The sequence below is a fragment of the Lissotriton helveticus genome, chromosome 6, assembly GCF_964261635.1.
Source record: "Lissotriton helveticus chromosome 6, aLisHel1.1, whole genome shotgun sequence".
Lineage (NCBI taxonomy): Eukaryota > Metazoa > Chordata > Amphibia > Caudata > Salamandridae > Lissotriton > Lissotriton helveticus.
The window spans coordinates 1,607,178,577-1,607,195,720 of NC_136067.1; positions in this window are offsets into that span (position 1 = coordinate 1,607,178,577).

The following is a 17,144-nucleotide window of genomic DNA, read 5'->3' on the forward strand; positions in this document are numbered from 1 at the left end:
CCTGAGAGTTCCGGGGTGATTGTCAAGCAGGGGTCAAGGAAAAAGGGGGGTCCCAAAACATGTTTTCCCCATGCAATTTTCCATAAGGACATTCAGACACGGCTACAGCCCGAACTGCTGAACGGAATGACACCAAATTTGGCAAAAAGATAGAGTTTGGTTCGCAGATTACGCTTTTTGTTAAATGGTGTAAATCTGTTCAGTAGTTCCTGAGAAAATCAAAAGCAAAATCATAGATATATCTATAGATGAAGTATGGAACGCGTATGGTACGCGTACCCTCCCGAGCACGAGCTTTATGCTAATTGGCTGTCAACACTCCAAACTAGAAAGTGTTGGCAGCCATCTTGTGCCTCGGTAGAACCGAGGCACAAGAAACAGAAAAAGAAATGAGAAAAAAGCAAAAAGGGGGCAGGGTAGAAACACCCTGACCCCCTAGGCCTGCTTAGGGGGTCCCACAAGGACCCCCAAGGCCAAAGAAATCGTGGGATATGCGTAGGGTACGCGTACCCTGCCGATCCCAAAATCTAAATTAGCCCCCGGGGGGCCAAATCCCGGGAGCTTTATACAAACGAAGTGTGGGTGGGGGCCCAATCCCCCCACACTGCCCCGGGGACAGCCACCCCCTGGGGCAAAGTACGTATTATAGCAGGGAGGCACACGGCCCCCCCGCAGCCCCGGGGACCACCACCACCCGGGGCTTAACTGTACAATGATGGGGGCCCCTAAGGCCCCCTGAGCCCCGGGGACCGCCACCCCCTGGGGCTATAATATGAAGTATGCGGGGGGCTCATGGCCCGCCCACACACCCCGGTGACCGCCACCTCCCCGGGGTTCTAATATTCAAAATAGGGGGGTCCGTCACGGACTTTTAAATGTTGGGAGGGAGGCCACGCGGCACCCCTCCTGGAGCCTTGTGGTGGCCCTAGGACCGCCACCCACCAGGACCGGCTCCTACAATGTCCCTGGGTGCCTACCCCTGGGACACTGCTGCTCCCGACCTACCATAGCAAACTGCTTTGGTTTTTGAAATCTCTCTTTCAAAAACCAAAGCTGATTGCTTTTCTGTATGGGGAGCAGCATGTTAGCTGCTCCCCAAGCAGAAAAGCAATGTCGGCTCCCACAGGATGCGGGGAGATGGCAAGGACCGTGGGGGGCTTGGGGACACCCCCACGGTCCCAAACGGAGAGGGCCAGGCCCCGGGGAATGGGGTCCCCGGGGCCAGAAGTGGCCCAGGAGAGGGGCCACGAGGCCCCCCTCCTCAAATAAAAGGATGCAGGCCGGCCCCGGGGCCTTAAGTGGCCTGAGGAGGGGGGCTATGCAGCCCCCCTCCTTAAATTTTTTTTTTTAAATGTGGCATGCCCCAGGGGATGGGGTACTCGGGCCTGGATTATCCACAGGAGGGGGGCCACGCGGTCCCCATCCCGTTAAGGTCCCCAGGGTCCAAAAAAAAGAAAAAGAAGGGGGCTACACCCTTCTTAAAAAACAAAATACAAAAAAACAGGATGGGGAGGAGGCCACACCCCCTCCCTGCACCTCTCTGCAAACGGGCCCCCTGGCGCGTTTGCAGAGGGGGAAGTAATTCCCCTTGAATGCTGGGGTCCCTGGGGGCCAAATAGCCCACCAGGAACCTCCAGTATGCGCCCTAAGTCAACTTTCCTTCCACTCATGCCCAAGGATGCGGTGGACGTTTTCAGCGACAGGGTCATCATTGAACTTAAGGAACTCAATATAAAAGTTCTGAACAACACCAAGCAAACCGACTATAACAACAGTCAATATCATCGGTTGGACAAAAAATTGCAAAGTAACCGTGATGTGATAATCAAAAATTCGGAAAAAGGGGGTAATACGGTACTATGGTCAGGTCTGATTATGTGGTTGAGGCGGAAAGACATTTTTCCGACTTATCCTGTTATGCCTTATCAACACAATTTGCGATGCATAAGAGTGATGAAATCACACGCAAAAAAATTAACAACTGGCACAGAACGGGCTTACTTTCCAAGGATGAATCTAAATTCTTGAATGTAGAACATCCGATAACTCCCATCCTGTATTTCCTCCCTAAAGTTCATAAGTTGGTTACCCCTGTCCCTGGTCGTCCAATCATTTCTGCCCTAGGGAGCATGAACGAAAACATCTCAAAATATGTGGATTTTTACCTCCAGCCACACATGACAGATTTACCCTCTTATTTGAAGGATACAACTGATTTCTTAGTTAAGATCAAGAATGTTAATTGGTGTTCCAACTATTTATTTTCGGTGATGGACATAGAATCTTTGTATACTTCCATCAATCATCACCATGGTATTAGAGCTGTTAAATACTATCTGAGTAGGCGGGATGTAGTTTTTTGGGGTCACAATGAGATGTTGATTGAAATTATCAGAATTTGTCTCACTTCTAACTTCTTCAGATTTCAGATCAACATCTACCAGCAGTTGCGTGGGGTGGCAATGGGTTCTTGCTTCTCCCCCAGTTATTCATGCTTGCATGTTGACTGGTGGGAGGAGCACGTGCTCAGTGTCACACACCAACACTGGTGGCAATATATTGTCCACTATTGGCATTACATCAATGATGTTTGCATAATCTGGAGAGGGTCTACTGATGACGCTTTGGCATTTGTAAATGACATCAACACTAATGAACTCAATCTTAGATTCACTGCCACCATCAATAACAAGTTGGCTGAGTTCTTAGATGAACAACTTTATGTGGACAATGATGAGCTTAACACCAGGCTCCATCGTAAATCCACAGCGGGCAACTCAATTCATCATGCCCGGAGTGCCCACCCTATTCACACAATTAGCAGCATTCCCTATGGGGAGTTCATCCGTATTCGCCGGATATGTAGTGATAGGGCAACAGCTGATATCTGTTTAGCTGAATCAGTACAGCGATTCCGTAATAGGGGTTATACCGAAGCAAAGTTACTTGATCAGGAAGTTCTATTAGCTCCTAAAGAAACTATTTCCAACACTACCGAATGCTCAGTAAGTTTAATTACCACCTTTTGTGTCCAAGAAAGGACCAACCGCCGCATCATCTGTGCGGAGTGGCCTATTATTCTAACTGATTATATCTTGGGACCAATTATGCCTAGTTTACCAGCAATTACATTGAGGAGGGCACCTTCCATGCGTGATGCCCTAGACAGACCTATGCCTGAGGTTTCACCTAAAAAGTCCTTGCTCAGTAAAATGGGATTATTTAAATGCACACCTTGCCGGGCTTGCACTTTTGCGAAAAACAGCACCCACTATACAACAGCTTTCAGTGAGGTTAAAATACCCATTCAAGAATATTTAACTTGCAGGTCGGAGTTTGTTATCTACAAACTGAAGTGCACCTGCAATCTTGAATACATAGGGAGCACTAAACTCCCTGTGTATAAACGCATCTTGCAGCACATAAGGGCCATCGTGAACTCCGACACCAATTATCCGGTGGCGAGACATTTCAGGGCCATTCACAATAACCAACTGAAGGACCTTGAATATACTGTTCTATGCACAGTTCCACATCCCGGACGGGGTGGGAACCGTGAAAGATTGTTAAGACAGAAAGAATCCCACTTTATATTATCTCTTGATACCAGGGCTCCTAATGGATTAAATCTAACGGAGGATTTACACAACTTCCTCTGAATATAATGCATAAGTTTTCACTGTATCTCTCTAATCCAGCTTCAAGCCATATACAAATGATGAATGAGAACAATTTAGAACATCAAATAGATGACTGATTTTTGTCTTGGTTTATTGGGGGGTTTCGCTTCATTACACAACAGTGTTTCCACTCTATATTAATATGTCAATATTTAATTGTATATCGATTGAGGTTTTTGTTCTCCATGTTCTTCTTTTTTCAATGATTAGCTGAGATATGTTTAAGTAATGTTTAAGTAATGCTCTATAGTTATAATCATGTTGCTACTTATTATGAAACGTGTTTTGTTCTTTTTTCAGTTGCCTCATAAACTGCATACACATATTGAAATTGTTGTATATCTGCACTATTTGTAGACCATAAGAATCATTTAATTGTATAGCACCTATGCCCTTTTTTGGATAGCATCTATGCCGCTTTTGGGAAATTAGTCATGTAGACTTGGTTTTCTATGGTCGAGAAATTTCACTAACCACATTTATTGAATTGATTAGCAATTGAAATTTGGGAAATGAATTAGGAATTATTTAAAAATGGTTACTTAATCATGAAATTAGCAGCTATTATATGAAACTTGTCGTTATTTTATTACAAATGCTGCTAGTTTTAAATGCACTAATCTTCTTCTCAATATTTATTGTTTCGACACTTGTCTGAACTTTATTGCTGTATTTTTTGTGTATTTTTTTGTGGTTTTGTGCATAGTATTTGGCCAAACTAGATATTTTTGTGAGTTACCAAGTCTCACACAACATTATGTTGATTATTTATAAGCGGTGTTTTTGGAAAGTCTGTTTTTTATTTTCATCACTTTAGGTGTGTGGTTATTTTTTTGCCTACTTTTGTGTTTACTATAAATTTGCAATGCACTCTGGTGCGCATCATGTGACCAAGCTGCTTATCGTGTCCTGATTGCTGGGAATATGTGGAGGCGATTCTCAGGTCTACACCTGATCACCCCCGCCGTTTACTGGCGACCAGGAACATTGGAGATATATATATATAATAAAAAGGGCATTACAGAAACATTGGCAAGTTCTACTTCTGGATGAAACTTTGAAAATGAACTTAACAACGCATCCAAGCATTTCATATCGAAAAACCTCGTCTCTAAGAGATATTTTAACACAAAGCCATCTCGAAATAAGAGAAGAGAACAAACGAACCTGGTTGACTTCTCCAGGGTTCTGGAGATGCTATAAGTGCAAAGCCTGCGAGCATGGCGTGAACATCAAGGAATATAAACTGCAAAGCGGCAAAACATAGAAAATCAAGGACCACATCACGTGTGAATCCAAGTGTGTGGTTTACAGATTACAATGTCCTTGTGACAAGTCTTACATCGGGAGCACGATAAATAAACTGAAATTAAGAATACTTCAACACTTAAGGGCGATTAAAAACAAGGACCCAAGCTACCCGATGGCCACACATTTTGCCAAACACCATCAGAGTAATCCCACCCTACTAAAATATTCAGGGATCAAGTTAAGCAAAATCTCAGAAAGGGGTGGAGATCAAACTCTACAACTGAGAAGACTTAAATCCAGAATGATATTAGGCATGGGAACTGAGGTGCCTTTTGGACACAATCTGGATGCTGAACTGCATGTACACCTATAGATAAAAGATGAGGTAATGTAAACAAGAGACTTATTGCACGTATCAGAGGAGTGTAATTAGTGGACATAATGAGTATGAAAAACTATGTAAATAGATGTGAGGTAAACTGGATACAGCATATCATTCAGAACCCAAACCATAATAGCATTTAAAGTTCCCCCGCCTTTTTGTACAGGATGAACATGAATTAGAATGGGCATACAAGGATAAACATAGAACAAAGGAATGATTGGGATTTGGACTCAGTTGATAAAATGTACTTTACAGTTATCGTTAATGGTCAACCCCCTTGCCCCAAAATATAGAATTGCCATAAAATATAGGGTCAACTGAATATGTACATATTTGTGTAATAATGACTGCGATAGCGATTATAAATATGTAAAATATTGTATATATATATCAGTGGAACTTTGACCTGGCTGAGAAATTATGTTGAAAATGAATAAGCCCATAAATGTGAAAATAATAGAGTACTTCACCGAAAAAAGAGAAATATCATGCTATTAGAGAATGATTATAAAATCAGAACTGTACAGAAGTAAGGGGATTACAATTGTAAAAATGTAAATATTACAATGTGGTTTGGAAGGTTTTGATTTAACATGAGTACTTTACGAAAAATATAGAAATGTAAAATGGCCACCTGAATGTGCCGGCCGTAAACAATTGTGCAGGGTTGTTGGTCTAGATGACCAAGGAAAGGGAAGAGGGTACTTACACTTAGCACTGTTTTAAAATGAGGTCTAGACTCGAGGACTCTATGGCCCAGTTGAAGGCTAGGAGCCGAAACGCGTAGACCGTCCGTTAATTGATGCACGTTATTTTGCACATGGTGTGTGAATAAAATCTGTGAACTGACCTATTGCTGTGCCGTGACTTCATCTGTGGTAAATCGTGGGTAGAAGAAACAAAGTAATATATATATATATATATATATATATATATATATATATATATATATATATATATATATATATATATATATATATATATATATATATATATATATATATATATATATATATATATATATATATATATATATATATATATATATATATTCACTGAAAAAACCATAGGTTTCACACCAGTTATAGTTAGGAATTAGCATTTAAAAAACCTATTAAATTCACTGAAAAAACCATAGGTTTCACACCAGTTATAGTTAGCTGGAAATTTTACTCGCATAAAACCATTGAAATTCCCACGTTATAGTTAGTTGGAACTCACTATAACTTGCGCGTGCAATGCACTGCTGATGACGTCACATATTATATCACTCATGACATGGTCAGTGACATCACTCATGACATCACTGATGACACCATCCTTGTGACAGAGTGACAGACCTCCTTTTACTGTAATGTAACCCTTGAAACACATATTCAAAAATAGAAACTAAAATTTTCAAAAAAATTTAGATACCCATACCAGTTACAACAACCAATTCAATAATTCCACCATCTATATACACATCCACTCATTCACCAACAGTTCTATATAGTCACTCATACATATACTCACTCATCATATGTAGTGATACACCTATACATCCTGTTACACACCAACAGTCATCCAAAATATACTCTCACATATACTCACACATGCAGATAAACTATTAAACATCCATTTATTTGCATATACAGCTATACACACACTACCACTTTACTTCTAAGGATACTTACACATACTTATTCTCTTAAACAATCACTTATAGAAACAAATACTAATTTAAACAGGAACTCTTACAATCCCTCACTGTCACATATACTCACTTATATACATCTATATTCACATATACTAGATTAAAACATATGTAGTTACTGATAAAGAAACTAGTGAGACAGTCATTCACTCACTAACACACACATATACACACTCATCCACCCATACAGTCCTGCACATATGCTGTCTTCAAAACACATACAAAGAGAGAGTCAGTCATTCATGCATCTATAACTGGTGTGAAACCTATGGTTTTTCAGTGAATTTAATAGGTTTTTTTAAATGCTAATTCCTAACTATAACTGGTGTGAAACCTATGGTTTTTTCAGTGAATTTCATAGGTTTTTTAATAGCAAATCTCTATAGGTATGAAAAGTAATATTTTTTATAACGAATTATATAATTATGTTATAGTTTTTTGGGTTTTTTTGCTCCGGGGCGCGTACCGGAGCGCTCACCGGTAAGCGCAGTGTTACGGCACGCCCCGGGGCGCATACCGGTGAGCGTCCCGTTAGCGCTATTTCCGTGAACGAAAACAACATCGTGACGTATCGCGTAGCCGCGTGATGCGTCATATGATGCACTGCGTAAGCGCACCCGGAAGCACGCGAGCGCATACGATCCCGCAACGTCCTGACACGCTTACGCTACGCGCCCCCGGGCGTGCCCCGGCGCGCATAGCGTAAGCGCGTCGGGTCAGGTGACCTCAAAATAACACTTTTGATTGGTTCAGAACAGTTTTGGTTTCCAAATGATTAGAAAGCCCAGGTCATGAGACCTGAAAATAACACTTTTGATTGGTTCACAAGAGTTTTATTTTCCAAATGATGAAAGACCCCTCCTTTTTCCTCATTCTCACTTTGTTGTTTGAGTGAAGAAGACCTGCATTCATTCTGTGAGAAATGGCTTCACTAGTAGCAGCTGCAGGTGCATCTGCACCACCACCACCTCCACCACCACCACAAGGACCACCACAAGACTACATTGGTGGTCAAGAAGAAGTGGAGGACGAAGAGGAGGAGGAGCACAGGAACTTTCTGCCTGAGGACAATCCCACATACAGACCCAAGGAACATTTTATTTGGGAATATTACAAGTTACCAAGCGGTGCAAAAAAAGTGAATGCAGCTAAGGTGACTTGCCTTATCTGTGGCGCAGAACTGTCAAGAGGTAACCCAAAGAAGAAGTACTCTTTTGGGAACCACACTATGATTAGACATATGCAGAGGAAGCACCCGAACAATTATTCGGGAGCAGAGGTCAGGAAACTGACCAGGAACCCTCCCCATCCTTCTTCTTCAAGCGCCTCCAATCAACCCACTCCATCGGGTGCAGAGGCTAGGGAGATGGTCCCTAATGTACAAATCAAGTTTGCAAAATTTAAATTTGTTTGCATATATTGCAACAAAACAATTTCATATGGTGAGCAAAGCATCACTTTACTCAATCGAGCTGCAGACAACCATCACTGCAGCAAGCAACCTTAATTTTTTTCTATTTTTTTTTTGCTCCAGTTGAGCTGTTTGCAATTCCCTGTGTATTGTTTGACCCCAGAAAAACTACAAAAAAATATAAAATTGTTCAGAAAAGCCCAAAAAAATAAAAAATGTTAAAAAAAACAATAAAAAAATATAAAACAACAAAAATAAAATAAACAGTTCTTTTTAGAACTACCTCTAATTTATAAAAAATGCTACTTTTTAAAAAAACTCTGTCATTCTTTTTTCCCCATGGTACGCTCCCCGGTACGCTCCCCGGTGCGCGTACCGGGCGCTCCCCCCGCAAAAATCGGAAAAAAAATGAAAAAAAAATTCTGCCCCGTGAAACCCTTTTATGGCCCCCACATCAAACCTATGGGGTCAGGGGGGGTCTACCCTGCCCCCTTTTGGTCATTTCCCCCTTTGTTTTTGCCACCTCTTGTCTCTCGATCCTACCGAGACACAAGATGGCGGCCGCTCCGGACTGTTTGGAATGTTGACAGACACCCGAGAGCCCATCAGCTTTCCGCTCGCGTACTCGCGTAGCGCGCTGGAAGTTTTACTCGCATAACACCATTGAAATTCCCACGTTATTGTTAGTTGGACTCACTATAACTTGCGCGTGCAATGCACTGCTGATGACGTCACATATTACATCACTCATGGTCAGTGACATCACTCATGACATCACTGATGACACCATCCAGTGAATGTGTGTCTTTCTGAAAAATAAATATGTGTTATATATGTATATTTAAAAGTTGATGGAAGAATAAATGTTTACATAAGTGTTTACATGGATTTAAAAAAAAAAATTCATTGGTTAACTGGTTTATTAAGTGTATCTTAGTGAATACATATATTAGTGAGTAATGTTTAAATATTTAAATATATGTATTAGTGTTTCACTTTGTGTATAAGTGGCTGCATGGGTTGGTGAGTAGCTACATGTGTATGTATATGGGTTATTAGATGTTTTTCTTAGTATCAGTATGAGTGTTTGTATGGTTTGGTGGGGGTATTACTTAGCACATAGATGCATGAATGACTGACTCTCTCTTTGTATGTGTTTTGAAGACAGCATATGTGCAGAACTGTATGGCTGGATGAGTGTTTATATGTGTGTGTTAGTGAGTGAATGACTGTCTCGCTAATGTCTTTATCAGTAACTACATATGTTTTAATCTAGTATATGTGAATATTGATGTATATAAGTGAGTATATGTGAGAGTAAGTGATTGTAAGAGTTCCAGTTTAAATAAGTATGTGTTTCTATAAGTGATTGTTTAAGAGAATAAATATGTGTAAAGTACCTTAGAAGTAAGATGGTAGTGTGTGTATAGCTGTATATGCAAATAAATGGATGTTCAATAGTTTATTTGCCTGTGTGAGTATGTGTGAGAGTATCTTTTGGATGACTGTCGGTGTGTAACAGGATGTATAGGTGTATCACTACATATGATGAGTGAGTATATGTATGAGTGACTATATAGAACTGTTGGTGAATGAGTGGATGTGTATATAGATGGTGGAATTATTGAATTGGTTGTTGTAAGTGGTATGGGTATCCCCATTTTTTTGAAAATTTTTGTTTCTATTTTTGAATATGTGTTTCAAGGGTTACATTACAGTGAAAGGAGGTCTGTCACAAGGATGGTGTCATCAGTGATGTCATGAGTGATGTCACTGACCATGTCATGAGTGATGTAATATGTGACGTCATCAGCAGTGCATTGCACGCGCAAGTTATAGTGAGTCCAACTAACTATAACGTGGGAATTTCAATGGTTTTATGCGAGTAAAACTTCCAGCTAACTATAACTGGTGTAAAACCTATGGTTTTTTCAGTGAATTTAATAGGTTTTTTAAATGCTAATTACTAACTATAACTGGTGTGAAACCTATGTTTTTTTCAGTGAATTTCAATGGTTTTTTAATAGCAAATCTTTATAGGTATAAAAAATAATAAATTTTAAAACAAATTTTATATTGTATAATTATGTCAATTTTTTTTAATTTTTTAAATTTTTTTAACTTGGGCGCGCCCTGGGGCGCGTACCGGGCAGCGTCCCGTTAGCGCAATTCTTGCGAACGAAACAACATTTCGCGTAGACGCGTGACGCGTGATGCGTCATATGACGCACAGTGTAAGCGCACCCGGAAGCACGCGTGCGCATCCGATCGCGGCGCGCCCTGGGGCGCGTACCGGGGAGCGCCCCGTTAGCGCTATTCTCGCGAACGAAAACAACATCGTGACGTATCGCGTAGACGCGTGATGCGTCATATGACGCACAGCGTAAGCGCACCTGGAAGCACGGGTGTGCATACGATCGCGGAACGTCTCGACGTGCTTACACCACGCGCCCTGGAGCGCGACTACGGGCGCGCCCCGGGGCACGTAGCGTAAGCGCGTCGGGTCATGTGACCAGAAAATAACACTTTCTATTGGTGCAGAACAGTTTTGGTTTCCAAATGAGTAAAGCCTGGGTCTTGTGATCTGAAAATAACACTTCTGATTGGTTCAGGACAGTTGTTTTTCCCAAATGAGTAAAGCCTAGGTCTTGTGACCTGAAAATAACACTTCTGATTGGTTCAGGACAGTTTTTTTCCCCAAATGATGAAAAACCCCACCTTTCTTCCTTATTCGGACTTTGTCCTTTGACTGAGGAAGACCTGTTTCATCTATAGAGACAATTCTTTTGTACTTTGAAATGGCTACTGTAGCAGCAACAGCTGGAGCATCTGCACCACCACCACCACCACCATCACCAAGAGGACCACCGCAACAATACATTGCTGGTGAAGAAGAGGAGGAGGAGGAAGAGGAGGAAGAGGAGGAGGAGGAGGGTAGAAGATGGCTGCATGAACAAAATACCCCATACAAGTCAAAAGAACACATTGTATGGGAATTTTTTTCACTCCCAGAGGGCAAGAAAAAAGTGAATGCCTCCAAGGTAACTTGCCTAATCTGTGGCGAACAACTCTCAAGGGGCAATCCAGTCAAAAAAATATTCATTTGGTAATAATACCATGATTCGACATATGACCCGGAAGCATCCTAACAACTATTCTCAAGCAGAGATCAGGGAACTGGCCAGTCACCGCCCCCAGTGTTCAAGGACCAGCTCTAAAAGAAAGCAACCCACTCCATCGGGACCAGATACAACGGAGACGATGCCTTGTATTCAGCCACGATTTGCAGATTTTAGAATCACATGTATTGCATGTGGCAAGCTCATCGCCTATGGTGAACAGAGCATGAAGCTCGTCGTCCTTGCTGGTGACAATCACAAATGCCCCAAAAAACAGTAATTTTTTCCGTTTCTTGTTTTTTGCTCCTGATGAGCCATTTACAATTCCCTGTTTTTTGTTTCTCCCCATAAAAAATACAAAAAAAATATAAAACTGTTTTGAAAAGCCAAAAAAAGTACAAAATGTTCATAAAACATGAAACAAATATAAAACAACAAAAAGAAGAAAAAAAACAGTTCTTTTTAGAACTACCTTTCATTTATAAAATAAACCTATATTTTTAATGAATCACTGTCAATTTTCTTTTCTTAGGGTACGCGTACCGGGGCGCGCCCCCCCCAAAAAATAGAAATTTTTTTTTAATGAAGGAGTTACCATGAGGGAATAACACAAAGAGAGTAATGTTAAGAGAGCTACAGGATGAACACAGAGGGATTGTTTATTACATAGTAAAAAACCAGAGAAGGTGTAATAGGGTGAAAGTGAGAAAAGTAAAATGACTAAAGGAGCGAAAGAAGGGAAAAGAGAGAGGAAGAAGACTAAAGTAGAGATAGTGGGAGAATGTGAGTGGGTGTTGAAAGAAAAAGAAAGGACAGTAAAAAATTGAGAATGAGGAGTAGTGGCGTAACCGGGATAAATGAAGAACGGTGAGTGAGGGTAAGAAAAGACCAGTTAGTGTAAGTAAAGAGGGGTGAAAGAGGGTGAAAAATTGAATTAGGATAAGACATGGGGAGTGACAAAGAAAAAGGACAAAGAGAGTAAAGAAAACAGTACCTGAATGGATTTGAGTGAAACAGCAAAGAAAGATAAGTAATGCAGGGTGTGTGACTTATAGGGAGTCAGTGGCTGTAGGTCGGGGTGTGGGTGTGTAAGGTGTGTCTGTGGGTGTGGGTGTGTGGGGTGTTTTGGTGTGGGTGGAGGTGAGGGTGTGTGAAGTATGTGTGAGGAGTGTATGGGTGTGGGGTGTATATGTGTGCGATGTATGTGTGTGTATGGAATGTGTGTGTGTATGTGAAGAGTGTGTGTGGGGGGATTTTTTGTGTGTATGAGGTGTGTGTGTGGTGTGTGTGTGGGGTGTATGTTAGAGGTGTGTGTATGTGTTGAGAAGGGGACGACGTGTGTGTGTAGGAGTTAGATAAATAATTAAGAAAAACAAAATGAGTGAAGAAGCAAAGGAAGAAACAGAGGGTAAGTGAAGTAAAGAATAGGGATTGAAAGAAGTTGAATATGAGAGGGGAAATAGGGAAATTGGAGTAAACATGGAGAGTAAGAATAAGTGTGGTAATTATATAATATAAATATATATTTAAAAATATAAATTAAAAAGCACCGGGAAGCGCTCCCAAAAGTTTTTAAAAGCTAATTTACATAAAAACCACTGGAGACACTTTCACCAAATATAGAATAGGCCTTACTACATACCAGTCCCTACAATTTTCCTAAATTTGCTGGAATTCCATTGAGCCATTTAGCCTGTAGACCTCTCTAAATATCCTGAGGTGAATTACTTGACAAAAACACATCTGAAGTGTTAGAATTTACAACCAATTAAAATGTTACTTTCATTTTCTACTATTATTCCATGACATTTGATTGGTTATGTACATGAATGTATATAAACAAAGAGAGGGAAACACAGCCATTTTGACTACTACTTCCTGAAGTACATTTCAAAAGCATTTCCACTGAGAACTTAAACTTCTTTTTGAAAGGTAAGATGTTATTTTGAAAACTGAAGTATGTTGTGCACTTTAAGTTAATTTGAAAAACATTTTCTGATAGTTATATACTATCCCTCTGTAATAGTTATAGATTGAGATACGCTTCTCTGTTATAGTTATGGATGGAGTTAGGCTTGTCTTGTATAATTATGAATTTACTTAGGCTTCATGATATACACTTTTTTATATTTCTACTTCCAGCCTGATACCATACACTGCCCAAAGATAACTTCACTGTTAAAAAATCAAAACTACCTGTATGAACTTAAACCCAACAGTGCCCTATCTCTACTAATATATTTATTTTGTATGCAAATTACAGCAAGAAAATGGAAGGACAGAAAAATATTTCCTTTGAAATTGTACTGGAGAGCAACAATGAACAAGTTATTGAACCCAATGAAGACTTAGAATTCATGGATCAATCACTGGACTATAAATTAGTTCAATGTGTGGAAGCGGTAGATTTGCTAATTCAAAATGAGGACATTTCCGACAATCTGTTAATGGAAGTTATGTTAAATTTGGAAAAAGAATCTGAAAAATAAATTTATATTTAATAATTCTAAACTTGTTTCAGACATTATTCATTTTTATAAGTAATTCATAAACTAGTACCAAATTGATTATAATGTAACGTCAGATTTATAGCATACAGTGCAATTTTTTTATGTTAAATAGTAATTTTGCTCATAGATACTTCCTTTCTCCCAATATATTATCTCCAATGTCTATTTGCCATCTCTTTTTCATCTCCTGCCTCCATGTTGTTTCTGCTTTCCTGACAGACTATGATGTGGATTCCATATAGCACAATAACTTCTGTAACAACATGCATGATATCTACAGAGGAAACGGTGTACATTAAATTTAAGACTCAGCATTGGTACCTACATGTTGGTACCTAAAACACCCAAACAACACAACAACTCTATGCAGAGCTACCCTACCTCTAATCACTTTAAATTATTATTTTCCTGTTTCCCATTGTACGCTCCCCGGTACGCTCCCCGGTGCGCATACCGGGTGCTCCCCCCGCGAAAACCGAAAAAAATTAAATGTAGGTTTTTTTTACCCGAGGGACCCTTTTATGGCCCCCACATCAAACCTAGGGGGTCAGGGGGGGTCTACCCTGCCCCCTTTTGGTTATTTCCCCCTTTGTTTTTACCACCTCTTGTGTCTCAATCCTACCGAGACACAAGATGGCGGCCGCTCCGGACTGTTTTGAATGTTTACAGACACCCGAGAGCCAATCAGCTTTCCGTGCACAAGTCGCGTGGCGCGCCCGGAGCGCTCCCCGGTGCGCGTACCGGGGCGCGGCTATAGATATATACATTTTTTTTAACCTAAATTACTCAAAATCCTCTGGAGCACATATCTTGAGACATAGCAAAGGCACATCGGGCTACCAGTCCCTACAATTTTGCCAAGTTTGGTGAAAATTCATTCAGCCGTTCGAGCTAAAAGTGCGACCGACCGCCCTATGGAAATTAACATGGGGAAAACACGTTTTGGGACCCCCCTTTTATCTCGGCCCCCGCTTGACGAATCCCCCCAAACTTTCAGGGAAGGACCGGAGCGCCGCGAAGCAAAGTTGCTGAAAATTTCAGGTAGATTCCTCCACCGGCGCCAAAGTTATTCCAAATAGAATGTTACGATTTCCCTATGGAAATCAATCCTAACTATAACTACCTACTGGCGACCGCCAGTAGGTAATATATATGTATATATATATGTATATATATACATATATATTACCTACTACCGTTATAGTTAGGACCTAGTTTCCAAAGGAAACCCGCAACATTCTATTTGGAATAACTTTGGCGTCGGTTGACGAATCTTCGCGAAATTCTCCAAGAAGATGGGGCGCTCCGCTCCACTCATATCCTGAGAGTTCCGGGGTGATTGTCAAGCAGGGGTCAAGGAAAAAGGGGGGTCCCAAAACATGTTTTCCCCATGCAATTTTCCATAAGGACATTCAGACACGGCTACAGCCCGAACTGCTGAACGGAATGACACCAAATTTGGCAAAAAGATAGAGTTTGGTTCGCAGATTACGCTTTTTGTTAAATGGTGTAAATCTGTTCAGTAGTTCCTGAGAAAATCAAAAGCAAAATCATAGATATATCTATAGATGAAGTATGGAACGCGTATGGTACGCGTACCCTCCCGAGCACGAGCTTTATGGTAATTGGCTGTCAACACTCCAAACTAGAAAGTGTTGGCAGCCATCTTGTGCCTCGGTAGAACCGAGGCACAAGAAACAGAAAAAGAAATGAGAAAAAAGCAAAAAGGGGGCAGGGTAGAAACACCCTGACCCCCTAGGCCTGCTTAGGGGGTCCCACAAGGACCCCCAAGGCCAAAGAAATCGTGGGATATGCGTAGGGTACGCGTACCCTGCCGATCCCAAAATCTAAATTAGCCCCCGGGGGGCCAAATCCCGGGGGCTTTATACAAATGAAGTGTGGGTGGGGGCCCAATCCCCCCACACTGCCCCGGGGACAGCCACCCCCTGGGGCAAAGTACGTATTATAGTAGGGAGGCACACGGCCCCCCCGCAGCCCCGGGGACCACCACCACCCGGGGCTTAACTGTACAATGATGGGGGCCTCTAAGGCCCCCTGAGCCCCGGGGACCGCCACCCCCTGGGGCTATAATATGAAGTATGCGGGGGGCTCATGGCCCGCCCACACACCCCGGTGACCGCCACCTCCCCGGGGTTCTAATATTCAAAATAGGGGGGTCCGTCACGGACTTTTAAATGTTGGGAGGGAGGCCACGCGGCACCCCTCCTGGAGCCTTGTGGTGGCCCTAGGACCGCCACCCACCAGGACCGGCTCCTACAATGTCCCTGGGTGCCTACCCCTGGGACACTGCTGCTCCCGACCTACCATAGCAAACTGCTTTGGTTTTTGAAATATCTCTTTCAAAAACCAAAGCTGATTGCTTTTCTGCATGGGGAGCAGCATGTTAGCTGCTCCACAAGCAGAAAAGCAATGTCGGCTCCCACAGGATGCGGGGAGATGGCAAGGACCGTGGGGGGCTTGGGGACACCCCCACGGTCCCCAACGGAGAGGGCCAGGCCCCGGGGAATGGGGTCCCCGGGGCCAGAAGTGGCCCAGGAGGGGGGCCAAGAGGCCCCCCTCCTCAAATAAAAGGATGCAGCCCGGCCCCGGGGCCTTAAGTGGCCTGAGGAGGGGGGCTATGCAGCCCCCCTCCTTAAAATATTTTTTTTAAATGTGGCATGCCCCAGGGGATGGGGTACTCGGGCCTGGATTATCCACAGGAGGGGGGCCACGCGGTCCCCATCCCGTTAAGGTCCCCAGGGTCCAAAAAAAAGAAAAAGAAGGGGGCTACACCCTTCTTAAAAAAAAATACAAAAAAACAGGATGGGGAGGAGGCCACACCCCCTCCCTGCACCTCTCTGCAATCGGGCCCCCTGGCGCGTTTGCAGAGGGGGAAGTAATTCCCCTTGAATGCTGGGGTCCCTGGGGGCCAAATAGCCCACCAGGAACCTCCAGTATGCGCCAGGGGTCTGCGTTGCAGAGAGGTGTAAAAAGTGGCGTGGCCTCATTACACCTCTCCGCAACGCAGCCCCCTGGCGCTTTTCCAGAGTGGGAACTAAATCCCCTTGAATACTGGGGGTCCCTGGGGACCA